Consider the following 18,535-nt stretch of genomic DNA (forward strand, 5'->3'; position numbering starts at 1 on the left):
ACAAAAACCATCAAAACCTTTCCAAATATAGTCAGAGGCACAAGCCCTTTACGAAGCCAATTGAGTAAAATACACATCAGACCACCCTGTTTTCTGTAAAGGCCATTAAGAAGTTAGAATAATTATCAGTCTGTGACTGATTTTTCCAAGTATCCTATCTATCTCTTGCATACAGCATCCAATTCCCTCCTACAATCTCCCCAGCAACTTTCCAAAATAAACAGATAAATAGAGAAAATAAAGCGGCCCCGATGTAAAATTTCAGCCAGATTGGTTGAATTTGGGGGTAAGCCTGTAGAGAATGAGCTTAGGAGTGTTTGTGAGGAAAACTCCAGCTTTGCTTTTTAATGCATGGAGACCAAGTGGCAAGCTGTCCCTTCTCCTGTGATACACAAGATCAGCAAGGAAAATGCCAGGAAATGAGAAGCAAGGGAGAAATCCTTAATTTCTTTCTGTGCTGCGTTGTTGTTTTTTAACATCTCCCCTCTTCATTGCTTCTGTCTTCAAACCATTTCCCTATCCTCACAACGCCTTTTTGTCTTTTATTTATTGAGCGGCATCCTTTCCCACTATAAAATGACTGTTTAGAGGATAAAAGGCTGTCAACAAGCCCGGAGCTCCCGGGTAGCCTGGGGGAGGAATCATCTGCCCAGACATGAGGGCTACCATAGGACAGGAGGAATTAGCAGGCCTGTTGCTCTCCTCGTGCCTGCCTGTGCCCACTTTCCCTCGGATCGGCAGCTGCGTGTGGGATGCTCTCTTGGGCTCCGTGGCAGGAAGAAGCAGAAGGGATTGGGGATCCCTCCCGTGTCCCCAGCTCCACCCAGATATTAGATCTCTAGATCCCAGGAAAGGCAGCTGAGCCCCAGTGCCACTAGGTCAGGCCCCAGTGCTGCCAGGCTTACCTCATGTCAGGGTTGGCCACCCCTCCACCCCACTTTGCCCACCTTCTCCATCTCCACAGCAGCAAATCTCCTTAGGAAGCCAGGCCTATGAAGTCACACTTTCCATGCCTGTTTGTTCATCCCCCCCACCCAATTTCAGCTAAACTTGCCAAAGGGGTACAGATAACAGAGAAAGCTGAGTTCCTCTGAGCTTCCTGAAAATAGCTGGAGAGGTTGCAGTCAGCACCCAGCGCTTAGGCTGCTTATGGTGCCCATATCACAATCATTTGTGTTGGCCACGAGGAATTTGGTGGTCCTCCAGTGATGCCAGTGCCTCGGGCTTTATTACAAGATTTGAATTTCATTGGGATGCTGGAGAACAGAGGCTTTTCTCCCATAAGCTGGCAGGACTGTATGGCACCAAAAACAGAGCAGAAAACCAACATTTGTCCTACATGGAATGCTAGAAAACTGTAACCATGACGGCCCTGAGCAGAGCGGGACACCACCAAAGAAAGGCCAGGGCAACCAGAGAAGTGCTTGTGCCTACATGGCATCATGAGAGCAGCGACGTGAGACAAGCTCATGCCATATACAGCAGTGCCCAGAGAGCAAACCTGTTCAGTCTGGGCAGCCCCAGAACAGCCAATGTTACCATCTCAGGGGAAATATACAAATAAGACCTCAAAAAGCTCAATGAGGGCAGGGTAGAAAGAAGCAGGGAAAATTTCATTGGCTTAGAACTGCTATTTCGTGTTGGCATTCAGGGATGCTAGGATGAAAAGTGAACGTATCCTCAAATATCTTGAAGACAAACCCTCGTACAAAGGGAGCTTTGAGCAACACATTTCCCAACCTGGGCTTTGGAGCTGTTTGTATCTCCAGAGAAAAAGAGCTGGTGCAACAAGAGAGGAGTCAGGCCACGAATCAACTTCCCTGGGGAGACAGAGGGGGGGTTCTGGCTGTACAAATGCTTAGCTGTGCCTTTGTTTGGTTTAAATGCTGTAAGAGGGGCAAAGCTGTGATTAAAGAACCAGCTGGAAGGAAAGGGGGGAGATGGAAACGTTTATCAGACGCACCCAAGTGAACACAAATGCCTTTCTTTGGTGATGTCCATTGCCCCAGCCAAAGCCATGCAGCACAGCTGTTTTTTTTTCCCTGCTGCCATCACCACATCAATGTATGAGCATCCCAGCTTCCCTCCTCTGAATAAAAGCACACCTCTTCTCTTCATGGTGGCGTGAAAAAAGCATCAGAAAGCCAAAGCGGGAACTGGCAGAGCGCGTGGAGAACCCCAACCTCCCTGTTCCTATCACCCGCCTCACAGCTTTCCAACATCTGGGACCGGAGGAAAGGCTTCAAGCAAAGCATGAGCAAGAGGAGCCCTGAAATCAACCGCTTGCACCCACACGCCCGTGACCTTGTGGTTTTACTACAGCTTTCATTTCCAGACACCGGTTCTCCCTAGCGCTTGCTGCATTTCTACAACATCTTGGCAGTTTGCTTTCGCCCTGGAGACAGAGCAGAGCGCGAGGTTGCTTAGAATGGCTCGGCGGGAGGGAAGCAACAAGGCTACGATTGAAGAATTAAACTAGAGATGACGGAAGAGCCCCAGCCATGCTTCCACCTAGACAAAGCCTACGTGATGCATGCTGCTTCATGCCAGCCCTTCAGAACGCGTGCCGCTCGAGAGGAAAAAGGGAATTTCGGCGTGGCCGCAGGTGTCTCTATCGCTCACCTCGGGAATCGTTTCGAGGCAGAAAACCCCGCGGCTGGAGGAAAGCAGCCCGGCCCGAGGGAGTCCGCAGCGCTGCTGGGCGGGGGCGCGGCTCCCCCCACGGCAGATGCCCGAAGCCCCCGGGGGGGGCGGCTCGCCGCAGCCCGCTCTCCGCTCCCGCATTCCCGAGTAAGGGGAGGCGCCCCCAACGTCGCCATCGGCCCCATCGCCTCGCCTCAAGGTACGCGGCCGGATCGCAAAAAGCATCCCTGGGGCGGGGGGCGGCATCCCCCCTCTCCGCTTACCCGGCGGCTCCCGCACGGCTCCGGCTACCTCGTCCCCGCCCGGTATCGGGGACCCCCAAATGCGATAGGGCGGGGACCGGCGACTCGCTGTCCTTACCTGGCGGTGCGGCGGTTGGGGGACGGCGGCGGGTGCGGCCGGGGCCGGTTCAGCAGCGGCGGGGCATCGCGGCGGGGCGCGGGGCGGCTGCCGGAGCCCCGGTGCGCGGCTGCGGCGGCAGCGGGCGGGCGGGCGGGAGGGCGGGAGAGGGGAGGGAGGGAGAGATGGAAGGATGGATGGAGAAGCGCACACACGCGCAGCCCCGGGGATGCGCTCAGCCGGCCCGCCCCGCAGGCAGCCTCCCCTCCCTCCACATCCCCCCGCGGAGAAAGCCGCCGTCCCCCCTCCGCGGCTCCAGCCCTCCTCCTCCTTCTGCTGCTGCCGCTATTGCTGCTGGAAATATTTCCCGATTTCCTCCACGGAGCGAGGGACTTTGAAAGGCAGGGCTGGCTGCGGACCCACCCCCGGCCGTCCTGCCCGCCCTGCCCTTCCCTGCCCTGCCCGGGGCAGCCTCCAGCCCTGTCCTGCTTGCCCCCAGCTCTGCCAATTCCCGGTCCCACAGCCCCGGCTGCCCTGCAGCCTGCCGGAGCAAGTACGACCCCATTTGCACCCTGCAGAGTAAGGGAGCAGCTGGCATAGCGCTCCCCCCGCATCCCCCCACTCCCTCTATCATTGGGTTAGGGAGCCCTGGGAGGAATGGAAAGATAGGCAGCGGGGTGCAAGGAGTATACTGCTGTGTCTGCCGCAGTCCCCTTTGCTGCTGTGTGGAGGCAGAGAGGCCAGGAGAGTCCCAAGGGGCCCGGGTTTGGGGTTCACTCCCTCCATCACATTCCCAGTGTCATGATGTTTGCATAGGACAGTAGGTGTTATGGGGCTGTGAGGTGAGGTGAGGTGTGTCCCTGAGGAGAAGGGATGCTCCAGTCATTTAGTGTCTTGGGAATTTCTTCTGCATCTGGCCACATCCAGGACAGACACTGAACCCTCAGAGCCTTCTTTCCTGCAGGGGTTCAGTGGAGTTGGGGGGAATCGTAGAATCATAGAATATCCCAAGTTGGAAGGGACCCAAGAAGAGAACCATTAGATCATTGAATCATTAAGGCTGGAAACAACCACTAAGATCATCATCCCAACCATCGAGGGATCATCACACCCAACTCCTGGCTCCACACAGGAGCCAAAAATCAGGCCATATGTCTGAGAGTGTTGTCCAGACCCTTCTTGAATTCTGCCATGTTCAGTGCCATGCCCACTGCCCTGGGCAGCCTGTTCTGTGCCCACTGCCCTCTGGAGCAGACCCTGTCCCTAATCCACAGCTGCCCCTCCCCTGACAGCTCCATGCTGTTCCCTCAGGCCTGTCGCTGTCACAGAGAGCAGAGCTCCGCGCTTCCCTCCGCTCCCTGTGAGGAGCTGCAACCGCCATGAGGCTTCCCCTCAGTTCCTCTGCTCTTGGCTGAGCAACCCCAGGGACCTCTGCACTCCTCATACACCTTGTCCTACGGACCCTTTCCCATCTCTGCATCCCTCCTTTGGATGCTCTCTAATAGTTTTATATCCGTTTTGTGCTGTGACACCCAGACTGCACCCAGTGCTGGAGATGAGGCCACACAGCGCAGAGCACAGCGGACGTGCTGGCCTGGTGGCAGCACTGGGCCTGGTGCCCCCCAGGCTGGCCCTCCTGGTGCCAGGGCACACTGCTGGCTCCTGTGCAACTTGCTGTCAGCCAGAGCCCCCCATCCCTTTCAGCAGGGCTGCTGTTCAGCACCTCACCTCCTGCCTGTACATACAACCAGGGCTGCTCTTCTCCCCAGGTGCAGAATCGGGCATTTCTGTTAAACTCTATGGCTGGTGATTGCCCAGCTCTCCAATTTGTCTAGATCTCTCTCTGAGGCCTCTCCACCCTTGATGGAGTCAACATCTCCTCCCAAATTAGTACTGTCAACAAACTTGCTTAAAACACCTTCGAGTCCTACACCCATGTCATTAATGAAAACACAAAGGAGAACTGGCCCTAAAATGGAGCCCTGGGGAATCCCACTAGTGACCAGCCACCGGCCTGATATAACTCCATTTACCATAACCCTTTGGGCCTGATTCATCAGCCAATTGCTCACCCATCGATTATATTTTTGTCTACTTCTGTGATGGGCATTTTGTCCAGGAGGATACCGTGGGAAGGTGTAAGAAGGTGCTTCCTATCAAAAGCTTTGCTGAAATCAAAAAAGATACCTTCAGCTGGCTTCCCTTGCTCAACTAGATAGTTGTCCATGGGAGATCCTGCAGGAAGCCAGCAGCTCCAGAGAAGTCAACCAACGTAGACGTGCTGCACCTCAGGCTGACCCAAGAGTGGGCAGTTCACCTCCTGCAACACCTGAATGACTCCTCCACCCTCTGCTGGCACCAGCAAGGACTAGATGAACCCATTGTCCTGCCCTCCAGAAAAAACTCCATCACTTTAACTACTTAAAGTAGGACCAAAGCTAATGACCCACAATCTGGTAGCTGCAAGTACCCAGTGACCTTGAGCAGCCCTCTGTACTTAGGCCCTCAGGTGCAGTGTGAACCCCACAGAGGCAGAGCCACAATCCTAGCTCTTGCACCTTCCTACACTTTCTCCTCTTACCTGGTCAGCCATGTGTGCAATTTATGTTGCCACTGACACAATAGCAAGCCAGAATCCTTCCTTCCTTCCTTCCTACCTTCCTTCCTCTCTTCCTACCTTCCTTCCTCCCTTCCTTCCTTCCTTCCTCCCTCCCTCCCTCCTTCCTTCCTATTTATTTATTTATTTATTTTCTGATGGGGAGGATAAGATTCCTGCATCAACATTTTCCCCAGTGAGGATAGGAAACCACATTTCTCTGGTTGGGATCTGGTGTAAGACATGGATAACATCACAAAACCCATTTGAAAAATTCACTGTGATGAACAACAATGAATTGTTACAAGTGTTGCCACAGTTATTGGTATGTAGTTCTGGTTTCACTTTAAGAACTTATTACTTACACACTGGATGAAAGGCATTTCCAAATAATTCGGTTTAGGGAAGACCCTTTTGTGTCCAATAGTTGGGTCTGGTTTGGCAGCAGTTGCTGGGTGTAAGGCGCTGTGCGAGCTGGCACAAGCTGTATGATCTGAGGCAAGTGGCTCCCTTGCAGCAAACACAATCCCTGCATGCTGAAATCTAATCGGTGCAACAGTAAGCAGTAGAACCCAGATTTTAATTAGCTGTCAGCTGTGAAATTCTCCCTAATGCTCCTTGTTTCTCTCAGTTATGTTGCTGACCTACTTCCCAGCTTTATCACTGGATATGGTACACAACTCCTCCGGAGCAGGGAGATATTAACTTGGTGCAGCCTGCTAACTGCTGGGCTGCTTGCTCAAGAACCAGGCATGTCCCCAGCCTGCCTCTCCCTGCTTTTCAGCTGACTCCTTCCTCACCCCCAGGCTTCTCCAGCTGGAAGATCTTTTGTGATATCGGAGGAATGGGGGAATGAAGAAAACCAAAGTCTGCCAGTTGATGCTCATTAACCCATACAAATGTGCCCTTCACATCTCCCAGCCTGAACTGCATGGAGACAGGAAAAGCGAAATCAAGAATTATCTCACCCATACCAGTGAGTTTCCTTTATCTATGTGAAAAGTGCCTGGCTGGGAGGGCCATGAGGCTGATAGGCTGGGAGAAGATGTCTTTCATTCTCCATTCCCTCACACACCTCTTTCCAGGCACATCCAGACCTTTGCTTTCCAAAATTGCCATTTAAAATGTGGAGCTGGGCTGGGAAAGAAAAAGCATAACCCAAGGGGTAGCTATCTTTCTTCCCTGCCTTCCTTTGCAGCCATGCAAGTGAACATCTACCACTGCAAACATACTTACAACCACTAATTAGAGGTCCCAAAATCATGGAGATTCTCATGCTGATGCTAAGGAATGGTTCATTCATTCATTCATTCATTCACACACACCCACAGCTCCTTCCGACAGCAGCCTGCACCTCCCTGCAATTGCTGGAGGAGGTTTTTGGATATTGGCTACATATGCAGAGCAGAAAGATGATTCCTCCCTGCAAATAAAGGAGTTAGTGGACTGTGGAGTCTGCAGGACAGAATGGTGCAGGCCAAATCTCCACTCAGTGCTTTGTGAAGACACCTGAGTTGAGTTCCTGCGTGCTTTGGAGGAGGAAGACACAAATATCTAGATATTTCTTGCATTTAAAAATCTTGCCCCAAATTCTCTACAAAAGACATATTTCTGAGCAGCTGTCCTACCACCCTTTTCCAGCCATGTCTGGAACATCTCAATGGGATGTTTTAGTCTCGACTCTCTTTTGTGGGTACAAATAATGTTGGAGTATAACCAGTGAGCCCTCAGCTAATGCTTAGTCATTTCTGTCCACGTGTTCCTTGAGTCCCTCAGGAGGTGCCAGGGAGATCCTGTGGGAGCAGATGGGATGTCACCTCTGGCTTGCCATCCATCTGTCGTTGCTCCTCCCTGCAGCAGGCTTGTGCGTGTGCCCACTGAACCTTCCCTTGGCTCTCCTCTGTCTGTTCTTGGCAGAGACCTGGAGATCCCTATGAATTGTATTTCCAGAAAAGATATTTCCCAGGCATAGCTTCCAGAAATTTTGAACATTCGCTTTCAGTCTCACCTTCATACCTGCCTTTGCTGGTTAGAGGATAAATCAGGCATTTAGAGACATGATGGATGGAATGGGGCATGGCAAAGAGCAGGAAGGGCAGTGCTCTGCACTGTACCTTGTACACTTTTGTTTGAGCCCTCCAGGCAGTGCCTGCCTAGCTATTTCCCAGCATATGGCACAGTCTGAGTACTGATCGTCCTGGGGAGGTCTGAACACATGGCAGGGGTTCATTGGCCTGACTGAGCCCTTGGATGTGGAAACCTGCCATGTGGCTGAGCAGAAAGCAGAACTTGTAGGGCACAGATTTAGGGGCTGCACATATTTCGCAAACATCTAGCATGCAAAACCACATTCACACTTTGAACACAGCCTCAGAATCTCACTTTTTTTGGGGTAGAAGCTCTAAAGCCTTCTGGCAGCTGTCATTTGTCTCAACAGCACCAGCATCTCACTCTCATCCCTGTTCCACAGGCCAAAACCGCCTCCTAGCCTGAGTCACTGTAAAATGAAGGACCAGATGTCCCCTTCTTGACTGCCTGTCCCTTAGCATCTTTTCCCACCACACAAAAAAAGAAAAAAAAAAAAAAAAAAAAAAAAAAAGGAAAAAAAAGCAGCTTTGTTGTGCTGTTGCAAAACTGCAGAATACAGGAACTAGAAATGCAGATGCAAGGCAAGGTCAATCAAAGAGTGTTTCTCAGTGAAAGCAACAGCCCAGGGACTCTGTGCCTCCAGAGGAGTCTCCAGCAAGGGGCTGCAGAATTGCAGTGTGCCAGGTGGGACTTCAAGAAACAACAAAAGTGCAAGCACCAAGATAATGTGGCAAGACCTGGAAAGCCACGGATTGCCAGTTGAAGACTGTATGATGCTTCCTCAGCAGCTCCAGTGTCATACGAGGCCATATCCATCATTTGATCTTCCTGCGATGGCTATCAGTAGGAGCGCCAGGGCAAATTAGATGCAGTGCATAGCTCTGGCTGTGGCCCCTGGTTGTGAAGGTAATTTGGCCTCCTCGGCACCATCTGTTTGCCAGCCCTAAGCTAGGCTGTGTACTCCAGGGAAAAGAGACCTTTTCATTATAAGTGAAGAGTGACTGACCTCAACTGCATTGAGGCACCTTCTCTATATTTTATTTATATATTCCAAGCCAAGAAAGCTGCTGGAACACCTCGCAAAACTCAAGCCTATTAGAAAAGAGGAGGAGAAATGACTTCTCTCAAAGGAGAAGGTGAATGAATGGGCTCTAACTCATGCTGCACTAGCAGGGGAGTCCTGAGACGCAAGTCCAGGGAATAGGGACCTCTACTGGAATGTGATCTTGCTGTTTTGGAGGAATGTTCTCTCTTTTGCACCCCTGAAGATGCATGGACCAGAAATTCTCTGTGCTATGCATCTTGTTCTAAATGTAGTAATTGAAGTCCTGCACATAGAGAGCATGCAAAGAAAGAAGAAAACAGATTTAACTTCCTGATAACCTAGTGACTTTTTTTTTTTTCTTCTGGGGGATTTTGGAGAAATGAAACTACACTATTTGTGAGACTATATTCTCTGTTTCAAATTCCTCGTGAAGCCATGTGCCAGCCTGCTCTCCAGCTGGAATTTCAAACAGAGCCTCTTCAGAACTGCGTGAAGAGCTTTCCAGATTGTGCAGTGCTTTAAAACACTGGGAGATGATACTTTGCCAACCATATCAAGGTTAGAAGACCCCAGGTCCATTGTGAAAATCTGCTCCTATGGGAAGCTGTGCTTCTGGCAAAGCAGTTTGGGTTGTGAGGCTGCATTCCTGGGTTTGCAAATGCAGGAGAGACATGGGTGGGTTTGTGAAGGAACGCATGCGTGCAGATGTTTCTTAATGCAGATTGTGTAAGACCCAGCTTCTTCTCTCTGCATTTCTGCTTATTCAGACAAACTCCTTCTCTCCCACGGGTGCTCCCGTCTCTTCAACAGGTGAGACAATTTCCTGCACATAGCTGTCAATCTGAGAACACAGGTTGCTGTGATGTTGTTATTTATGTGCAGCACTGGGGAGACAGAATAGAACAGAGACTTGGGGATTCACACACGCCTTGGCTCTGAACCAAAACCACTGCTTCACCTTCTGCCTCACCTGGGCTTTTCTTCTTCATTTGTCTCCCTTCCACGTGGTTCACACACACATTAAGAAAGCTTCTGGGTCCTGCAACTTCAAGATATCAGTGTGGTATTTCTGGTATTTGTGCCAGAGCTGTTAACAGTATCTGGCATTTTATTTGCATTTGTGGACTCCAGAGTTAATAGCTGTATTTACATGGTCAGTGACATCAGGAAGGTGGGAATAAATAGGAGAAGTGAGAGGCCTAGAAGATGTGAAGAGGAAACACTGCAGGAATGTGGACTGTCAAGTCTACGGAAGACATAACCTCATAAATCTGAAGGAATAGATGTTTCCCACTCCACTGTTGATAAAATAAGAAGTCAGGAGGTTAATCATCAGCTGGGGAAACTGAAGTTTGATGCGCGGAAAAACTTTCCAGCCATGAGAGCAATGGTGTGGGTAGCTGGATTGTCTGCAGAGAGTGAGGAGTCTGCGTCATGGAAAGTTTTCAAGATCGAATGTGCAAACCTCTGGTGCGCTCAGATCAGGTGTCAGCAGCCCAGCTCTCAGCATCGTTTCATAAAGGTGACAAGCAGATGAACAATCAGGAGACATGCATCATTTACCTCTCTTAGCAACCTCTTCTGATCATTTTTGTGCTTGAAGCTTTCCCAGATGCTCTCAGAAGCAGGTGACACGGAAAGACTTGTTTTATGAATATCTGTCCTGCCTCAAATCCTTATCAAGTCCTCCACTCTCTCTCCTGCCCTCCTGACAGCTATATGTAAGGTGGGCAAATTCCCTGCCCAAGCTGCAGCATGAGGAATGGCTGGCTGTCCCCCAGAGCAACGTAATACACCATACAGGAGACTAACTTAAGGCATGTCACAATGAAATGGTTTGAGAAGCTACCAGACCCCACTGGGAATAAACAGAGGAACAATGTCTATGCAGCTGAGTATCCCTGACCAGTAGTTACACTAAATAGACAGCAGCATGAAAAATGGCAGAAAAGAAACATCAAGCGTAACAAAAGCAGACCACCAGCTTAGCTGTTGACTGAAGTAGAAATTACCAAGGCAACCATATCATGAATAACAAACAAGTGTAGACAGTCAGCAACCCAGGGCCGGTGAGGAAAGAATAAATATGTATGAATGGAGGGCTTGTCTGGGAGGAGCTGAACTTGGTAAAGAAGCAGAACCTGGGGAGATTCAAAGGGGCAAAAACAATACCATAAAACAAAACACTAGGAATGAGCTGTATCAGCCAGGTCTGAGGTTTGCCAGGCCTTTCCCTGGCTCATTGCAGGGTCCAACACATTGTGGCGAGGGCTCTAGGAGGACAGAACTGGCTCGAGTGGAGCGTTTGCACAAATCACAGTCAAAAAAGCAAGGACACACCACATGAAGTCCCCTCCGAAGACAAGCAAGACAGCTACAAATCAGGATGTAGGCGGGGAGTTAGCATGGTGAAACATTAGCTTTATTAAGGTTAAAGGCTTCAAACTTGTCTTGTTAGTTTCTGTAGGCTGCATACATCAAGGCACGTTTCAAGATAATCAAACTGTCTGTTTCAAAGAGAAGAATGTTAAAATTGGATATGTTTTTATCAACAGGGACAGAAAATGTCTAGGAAACATGAGTAGTGGCACATCTTGAAATGCTTACAAACTTGCCCTGTTTTGTAGCATTCCTCTAGGTTTGCGCATCAAAGCATGCTTTAAAAATAGTCTGCCAGGCTATTTTTAAGGTACGAACACTTAAATTGGATACCTTTACATTGCTAAAGGCCAAAGATTTTTTAGTGTACCATCACAGAGGTGCATCTTTAGGCATATTGAACACATACCAGGTGTACTTGGAGGAGGCTTACCCTGGCCTCTAAGAATGAAAGGACTGTGACCACATTATGGATCTTCAGGTGTGTTTCTGGGGATTTAAAATGGAGATTTTCAAGCAGCTACAAAAAGAATGATTAGCTGTTATGAAGTACTCATGATTTGTCCTGAATCTTACTCAGTGATTGGTTGCTAAACAAACAATTGCTCACTAAGCAGATTTTCACTGATAGCCAGTATGAAGTTTTTCCTTTTTGATAAGGAGACATGAAAGGTCTGCATACACTTTACTCCTCCATATCATAACAGACAGCTTCATTCATGCTCACAGCAGCAAACCTTCAAGATTAACTCTTTCATTTAGGTTAGGATGCAGACCTGTCATACATCAGGGGAGCGATGAGGTTATCAGCACAGCTCTGAAGTGCTCCAGTATTGGTTGCTGTTGTTCTTAAGAATTCACTTCAAACCATATCATCTCAAGAGAAAGGGTAAATGCCTCAGTTGTGGAGAGAGATGCTTCCTAAAGCATGTATTTTCCACAATCAGTGGCAAAAAGTTTTTAAAATGAGAGAATGCGTTTGCTTCCCAAGCTTTCTGTGGACTGGGTCCAGTGCACAATGTGGCAGCAGCACAAGCACAGGGTCTGCTGTGGTGCTGGGATTATTTTATTTTTTTATGTTAATCTTTGAGTAATATAGCCAGAGTGCAAGGAGGGCACCTTTCACAGGTGTACAACTGTATTTGTACAGGATTTTGCCCACAAATTAACACTACCAATAAGATTTGGGAGACCTGCTAGAATGTTTCCACAAATATTTGGTTAGGCTGCAATTTTGAAAGACATGCAGGGGAGGTGAATGCTAAGAAATTAAACCTATATTAGGTGCTCAGTCAGGATGGGGATTCCGCCTTGTGCCAGAGCATTGGTATAACATGTGGCTAGCATTTGAAAGCTGTCCTAGCAGTCAGCAAAGCAGTAAACACCACCATTCTGGATGGTCAACAGAAATGAAGACCTACTTATCCAGCTCAAGTTGGGGCAATCCAGAGCATCTGTCTTGCTTCTGAATCGGCCACTTACCCTGAACAGAAAATACTTTCAGAGCTGTTCCTTGAATAGCTAAGCTCCAAAAGAGCAGCCTAAATCCAGGAGGTCATCTTAGAACAATATTTGGCGGGCCAAAGTGACTTAGCATGCTGTAAGGGACCATATGGAATAAGTTATGCTGCAGTAAAACAAACACTTGTCTCTCACATCCAGTGTTATTGTTAGCAACTTATTTGACCGAGCGTATTTCTCAGCAGCGACAATGACTCACTGAATAACAGGATAATACCACGAATTGCTAGCATGTTGTGGTCTGTTGCCACAGGAAGGGTTTTACTTTTACACTATACATGTTGGCAGTTTCAGCACACTAACAGCAAATCCAAAAGTTTATTGCTGCATCTAGTGCAGAGGCACAAGATCTCTGCTTGGAGCCTTTCTGTAAGCCAAAAAGAAAGTATGGGAGTATTTTTAATGTCATGCTTGCCAAACTGCAGCAAAAGCAAAGAGCTGAGAATTGGTTACCAGAAGAGGAGACGTCACCTTTACTTTGCTTTTCTTCATTCTTCATTGTGTGGATATGGTGATCACTGGAGCTGGGAACCAGCATGAGAGCAGGCTGTCCCAAAGAGATGGACTCTGTGGTCCCCATGTGAAGATTCAACCTTGCTGCAGGTTGCTAATTTTGAACGTGGACATCAAAGCACGCTGGTTTGGAAGGATGAAGAGGTTGCAGGACAAGAGATAAGACTGGTCCATCAAACCCCAGTCCAATCATTTTGTAGAAGAATTTGCATCCAGTGCATCTCAAAGCAGAGAAGAAAGCAAAAGGGAAGCATCTGTTGTGCAGAAGTTTCCAAGGGGGACTCAAGGAATTTTTGGTGGGAGGATAGAAAGGCAGCAGCTTTGCAGGACGCTTTCCTGCACTTAATGTATTTTGTTATTTATCCATTTTCACATTTTCATTTAGCTCACTGCTTTTGCTTATGTAAGAGGAAAAAGAAAAACAAGCCAAATCAATGTTCCAGTGAAAGGAAGGACAATTCTCTGAAAGGACAGGAAATGATGTGTGCTGGTGTCATGCAGGAGTAGTCTGCAACCTCCAGGGCATGCTGTGGTCTGCAGGACAACCTGGGAAACATCCCAGAGACAAAACCTCTGCTGAAACATCCTGGACAGGATGAAGGAAGGGCTTGAAAGCACTGGGAGACTGAGGAGAGGAAAAGGGCTTTACACCTCATTCCATATAGCATATTCCCATGGGAATTAAAACAGTCCCAACATGTATCTTCCAGTCCAGTGGGGAAAATTCTGTATTCAAACAGAACCCCTTGGCGGAAGAAGCTCTAGACTGTTTGTCTTCTTTGGATATTCACAGAAAAGCCATTAGGAATCATTAAGCAGAGTTGAGCCCAACCCAGTTTGGGGCATGTATCTTTCTGCTTTACTGGAATTTTGGCATTTGCTGGAATCACGGTTCTGTGAGTGCTTTCCCTTCCACCTCTGCCCACATTTTTGTACAAATAAACTGATGTGGAGTTCTCCAGAATCTGGAAAAGGCCCAGATGGAGAGACCAGAAACTGAAACCTGTATTTTATGTTAGCAGCGTCAGAGTTCTGCATTCCAGGGATTTGGGAAAGATCCTAAGAGCAAACATCCCAAACTCAGAAGGAAGTTTAGCACTAAATGCAAAAGAAATCCAAGTATATTGAAGTATGGAAACTAAAACAACTTCAGCTTTGCCCTGCAGTGACCCCATGCAGTAAGAATACAATTACGATTAGATCACAGGAACAGTTGGAGCCCTAGATAAGAATAAACCAAGTTTTGAAGGCCTCCAGACATACTGCGTTGATTTGCCATATTTTCTCCCAGTGTAGTGCCAGAATAATACGGAGTTCCTTAAAGAATCAATTAAAAACTGAGTGTCAACTCAGAAATTGCCTGATTTACTTGTAAATTGGTGGAAAACAACACCACTACTTAAGGCTGTCATTTTGCTGCCTCCCTCCATAGCAGCACATGGAAGACTGGGGGGGATGATAACAAAATCTCCCCCTGTTTGTAGGATTAAATGTTTGGTGACAATAATGTCCTCTTCAGCACATATGGCTTGGACCACCTCCAAGCAAACCCCTTCCACCACCTGGGTGTCTGAGCATGTTTCCTTTGTACTTTTCTGTGCTCTTCTTCCTCATGCATAACTGAGAGGTCTCCCATTCCTTTCTGGAAAAATACCTTCGTGCATCTTAGGGGAACGACTGCACTCTGACCTTGAATATCTTCACATCAAAACTGAACTTTTTAGGTAACGCAGCTCTGCATTCATGCCATTTTTTTCCCTCTACACTTGTAAAGAGGCTTCCTCTGTGCACTGGATACCTTGCCTGCAAATCTCTGTCCCTGGGTTCCCCTTGTATGAGCACAATTCAGCAGCACCGTGGCTCAGCATGCTAACAAGATCCCAAGTCATGAAAACCGAGTACCACAAAGAACTGACTTGAGTCTGCATTAAAGGCAACTTGTGTCATGGGACAGAAGTTTGGAAGTATTTTGTGTCTGTAAAGTGACTAAAAAGGACAACTGGATTTAGACCAGCGGAACGTTATTTACTCATCTCACCAAAATGTGCAGTTAGTTATTATACATTAAAGTTTTATAAAGAACAAAAAGCTTGTGAAGCTGGATAGCACACAGTTTAGCACCATGACACAAAAACGGCAGCAGTTTCTCCAAAGTAAAGGCAAATAAGTGTATTTTTAAGTCCCATTTGAAATGCTATGCTTATTTGAAAGATTGGTGGCCAAGTGCATGAAAGCAGTGGCTTTGTGCAGACAGCTGCACCAGGTGGCAATTGCAGGACATACTGTAGTGCCTTCATGTGGTGTTCACAGCCTGCAAAGCCAGACTTTTCCCCAAATACCATTCATTTTGGAAAACTGCCCGTGCTGTGTTTGTGAGTCCCCTAGTGAAACCTTCCCCAGGTCAATCGCTGTCCCAAATCCTGAATATGCAGAGAAGAGAAAAAGAGAGTATGTTCTGGGCACAAGAAAACCAAAGAAGACAGAGACACTTTTTCACAAGATTGTTGAAGCCTTACATTCCTCAGACATCAGCTTTTTGGTAAAATCAGAGGCAGGGCCATCCTGTAAAGGACCGTCATAAAACACCTTCTGACTTTCTGTGGTAAGTCTTGAATGGGGAATGGTCACTCCTTCCATCTCCTTACAAGCTGGATGTGACACATCCTACAAACTGTTTTCCCTAGAAGAAAGGCAATAAAAAGTACTTGGCTGGATAAGCAAATCAGTCTGTTAGTGTGTCCCCAGAATCTGCTCCAATCTTCTGACTCATTAAGACTCCATCATTCAGGAATCACCATAAAATATTGAAGTCATTGAAGGGAGGAGGATGTACACTTGGGCTGATGCAAGCCAGAGCCAGTTTGCAAAATCCTTGCTGAATGACATCATGGCATAGCCCTCCTCCATGTGATTTATTTTGAGGACTGTCTCTTCTTGGGCATACTAAACAGCACAAATGTCCCTTCCCACAAGAAACTCTGCATTCAGGACCAGGCCAACACAATCTCACTTGCTCCAGGTGCCACCAGAGTTGAGACAGCTTTCTCTTCCACAGCACCAGCAAGGACAGCCTCCAAGTGTGACTTTGCCTTTGATGCCTCACTCAGTGAGTTTTGTGCCCAAGCTCAGCTCAGCGTCCAGTGGGCTGCTGGTGAGGAAGAGGAGCAGTGAGTGTGAGCACCTCGCAGTGGGTGCTCAGGGACCACTTGTTGTGACTTGTTGCTGGTAAAAGGCTCCCTAGCAATATGACTACAAAGGTGATTTGACTATTTATTTTCATGCCCAGGGTCTCAGAGTGAGATCCTGCCAGCTTTGCAGAAGAGACCAAACAAACACCAGCAATACCCAGGACTAATTGACAGTAAATATTTATAACAGCTAGTATGCTGATAATAATAATAAACTTTAGGGATGAAACAATCTGTATGGTATTGCTGCTGATGGAGGGGGACACAAAGGAGAGGTCATTTGCAAGGTCTCAGTGCAGCTCTACCCAATGGCAATGGAAGCAATCCCAGTAAGCAAGGAGTGTAGGAGTGTCCTTTCACTGTAATAGCAGCATAAAGGGTTGTTTACTAGCGGCTTGATACTAATTAGAAAGCTATTGGCCCCGTTTAGTTTAGGATTAATTTCCGTGCTTGCGTTTCTATAGAGAGGCGATAAGTGCTTGAAAGGTACTGTCATAAAAAATAGAAGTTTGTCTGGCACAGACAAATCTCAGCTGCAGCCTAATTGTGAACATTTCCAGCACACGGGAAGAAACCAGGCAAAGGGAAGATAAGCAGCTCAGTGAGTGTGAAAGCCAGGCTTGTGGGAATGTCCATAGAAATGCTCGCTAAATAAGGGGAAACCAGGGCTGCACTCACAGACCCTCTCGGCAGCAGACTTTACTATGGAGTTTCAAGTGAACGCTCCCATTATATTCTCCTTATGTAACAACAAGGGAAAGCATTTTCATTCATGAATGGAAATGCTTATGACATTTGTGGTCTAGTAATTTCCCTTTATGATCATCTGTCATCGTATCTCTGGAAATCTGACGATTTCAGTCATATTCCTGATATTATGTTCAGCTCTTTCTGTATAATTTCACTTCACCTGCTCTGCTGTTTTTTCCAGTCTATCAACCATCTGAAAAATGAGAAAGCTTTACCTGGCACTTAGCAGTGTGAGCATGAATACCACGTTTTAACACCTGAAAGCACATGAACCGATGTACAGATGTGATTCTCTAGCGTTTAAAGAAAAATCTCATGTTAAACTGTACGGCCCCAAACCAACAAGATTTCAAGCCAAGGCTACAAGAGGATGATTGTGTGGTGTGTTTTTTTTTTTTTGGTGTGTGTGCATTCTGTTTAACAAAACACTGAAGTGGAGAAAGCCTTTCTGCCAAGGGTATGCTTTGCTTTTTTTTTGCCAGTGCCCAGCTCAAAGAGCTAACGTGCTTCCCTGTGAGTTTGAAGGAGAGAGATTACTTCTGTGCTTTGGAAATAGTCACAATAGTGCACAGCTGTTTTCACTGGGGTCGACTTCCACCACGCTGTAATGACAGTTCAAGCCATACCAAAAATCCTCGCACAGGATGTAATCAACCTCAAATCTGGAGAGAAACATTGAGAAACTGCCTCTGAGTGCCAAGAAAAACAGCAGCCGTTTACAACATGCTTTTCCTAATGTCCACTCAGCTCAACCCACACGTCAAACTGGACGTCTCAAAGCGAAAGTAGGGCAGACCAGAGGAGAAAAGCCCCTTGACTATTGTGAAGAATTTTCTAAGCAGTAACACTGCAGGGCTCAGGCACTGGAAGCCACCTCTGATCCCTCCTACCCCTTCATTGAAGCTCTAGCATGGGGTGTCCTGAAAGACCACATCAGGAGTGTTAAAATGCTTGTTTTCCAAGAATTTTTTTTCTTGCCTCTTTCAGATACTTGGAAAGTTTCTGTCCCTCCAACAGCAAAGCTGCTACACGTCGCGTTCCGCGCTCGGAGCTTAACTGTCTATGCTGCTACAGGAGCCAGCCCACAGCACCAGATTTACGGGTTTTCTCAGGATGCCGCGTTAACCAAAACCCTAATTATTCCCGAGAAACGCTTGAATCCATTTTCACTTACCCCAGCTGAGTCTCAGCAGTTGTGGATACAGCAGAATGGAAAAAAGCCCTCATATGATAGTGTCTCTAAATTTACCAGAAAGAAAGGAGCGGGGGTACTTGTCCTTTAAGTGTCTCTAAAGATGGTTTGCATAGCTGGATCTCAGCTTATCTATGCTTTTCTGCTTTTGCTTCCATACATGGATCTGTTCCCAACAGTAACTTTGAGCTGTCGAAAAGAAGCTATCTGGCAGCTTTCAGTTTCACCTGGCACATCAATGAGCAGAAATAAATAAATAACAACCTTTTCTGCTAGATCCC

The 18,535-nt window shown here is 47.5% G+C and overlaps 1 protein-coding gene across 6 annotated transcripts in view; it reads right to left on the reverse strand.

The window, feature by feature from the left end:
• The window catches only part of SLC8A1 (solute carrier family 8 member A1), a 94,439-nt gene extending 76,109 nt beyond the window's left edge, over positions 1–18,330 (reverse strand). For 5 of the 6 annotated variants that reach the window (XM_042882069.1, XM_042882060.1, XM_042882044.1 and 2 more), the window contains exon 1: positions 18,237–18,330. The gene's annotated coding sequence lies outside the window, so the exon portion shown is untranslated. Of the gene's footprint in view, positions 1–3,003; positions 3,025–18,236 lie in introns of those variants that run through there. The other variant, XM_042882036.1, reaches the window with a different exon arrangement.
• Positions 18,331–18,535: the final 205 nt, after the last annotated feature.

This window comes from Lagopus leucura, unplaced genomic scaffold (genome assembly GCF_019238085.1).
Source record: "Lagopus leucura isolate 7727_CA_CO unplaced genomic scaffold, USGS_WTPT01 Super-Scaffold_73, whole genome shotgun sequence".
NCBI lineage: Eukaryota > Metazoa > Chordata > Aves > Galliformes > Phasianidae > Lagopus > Lagopus leucura.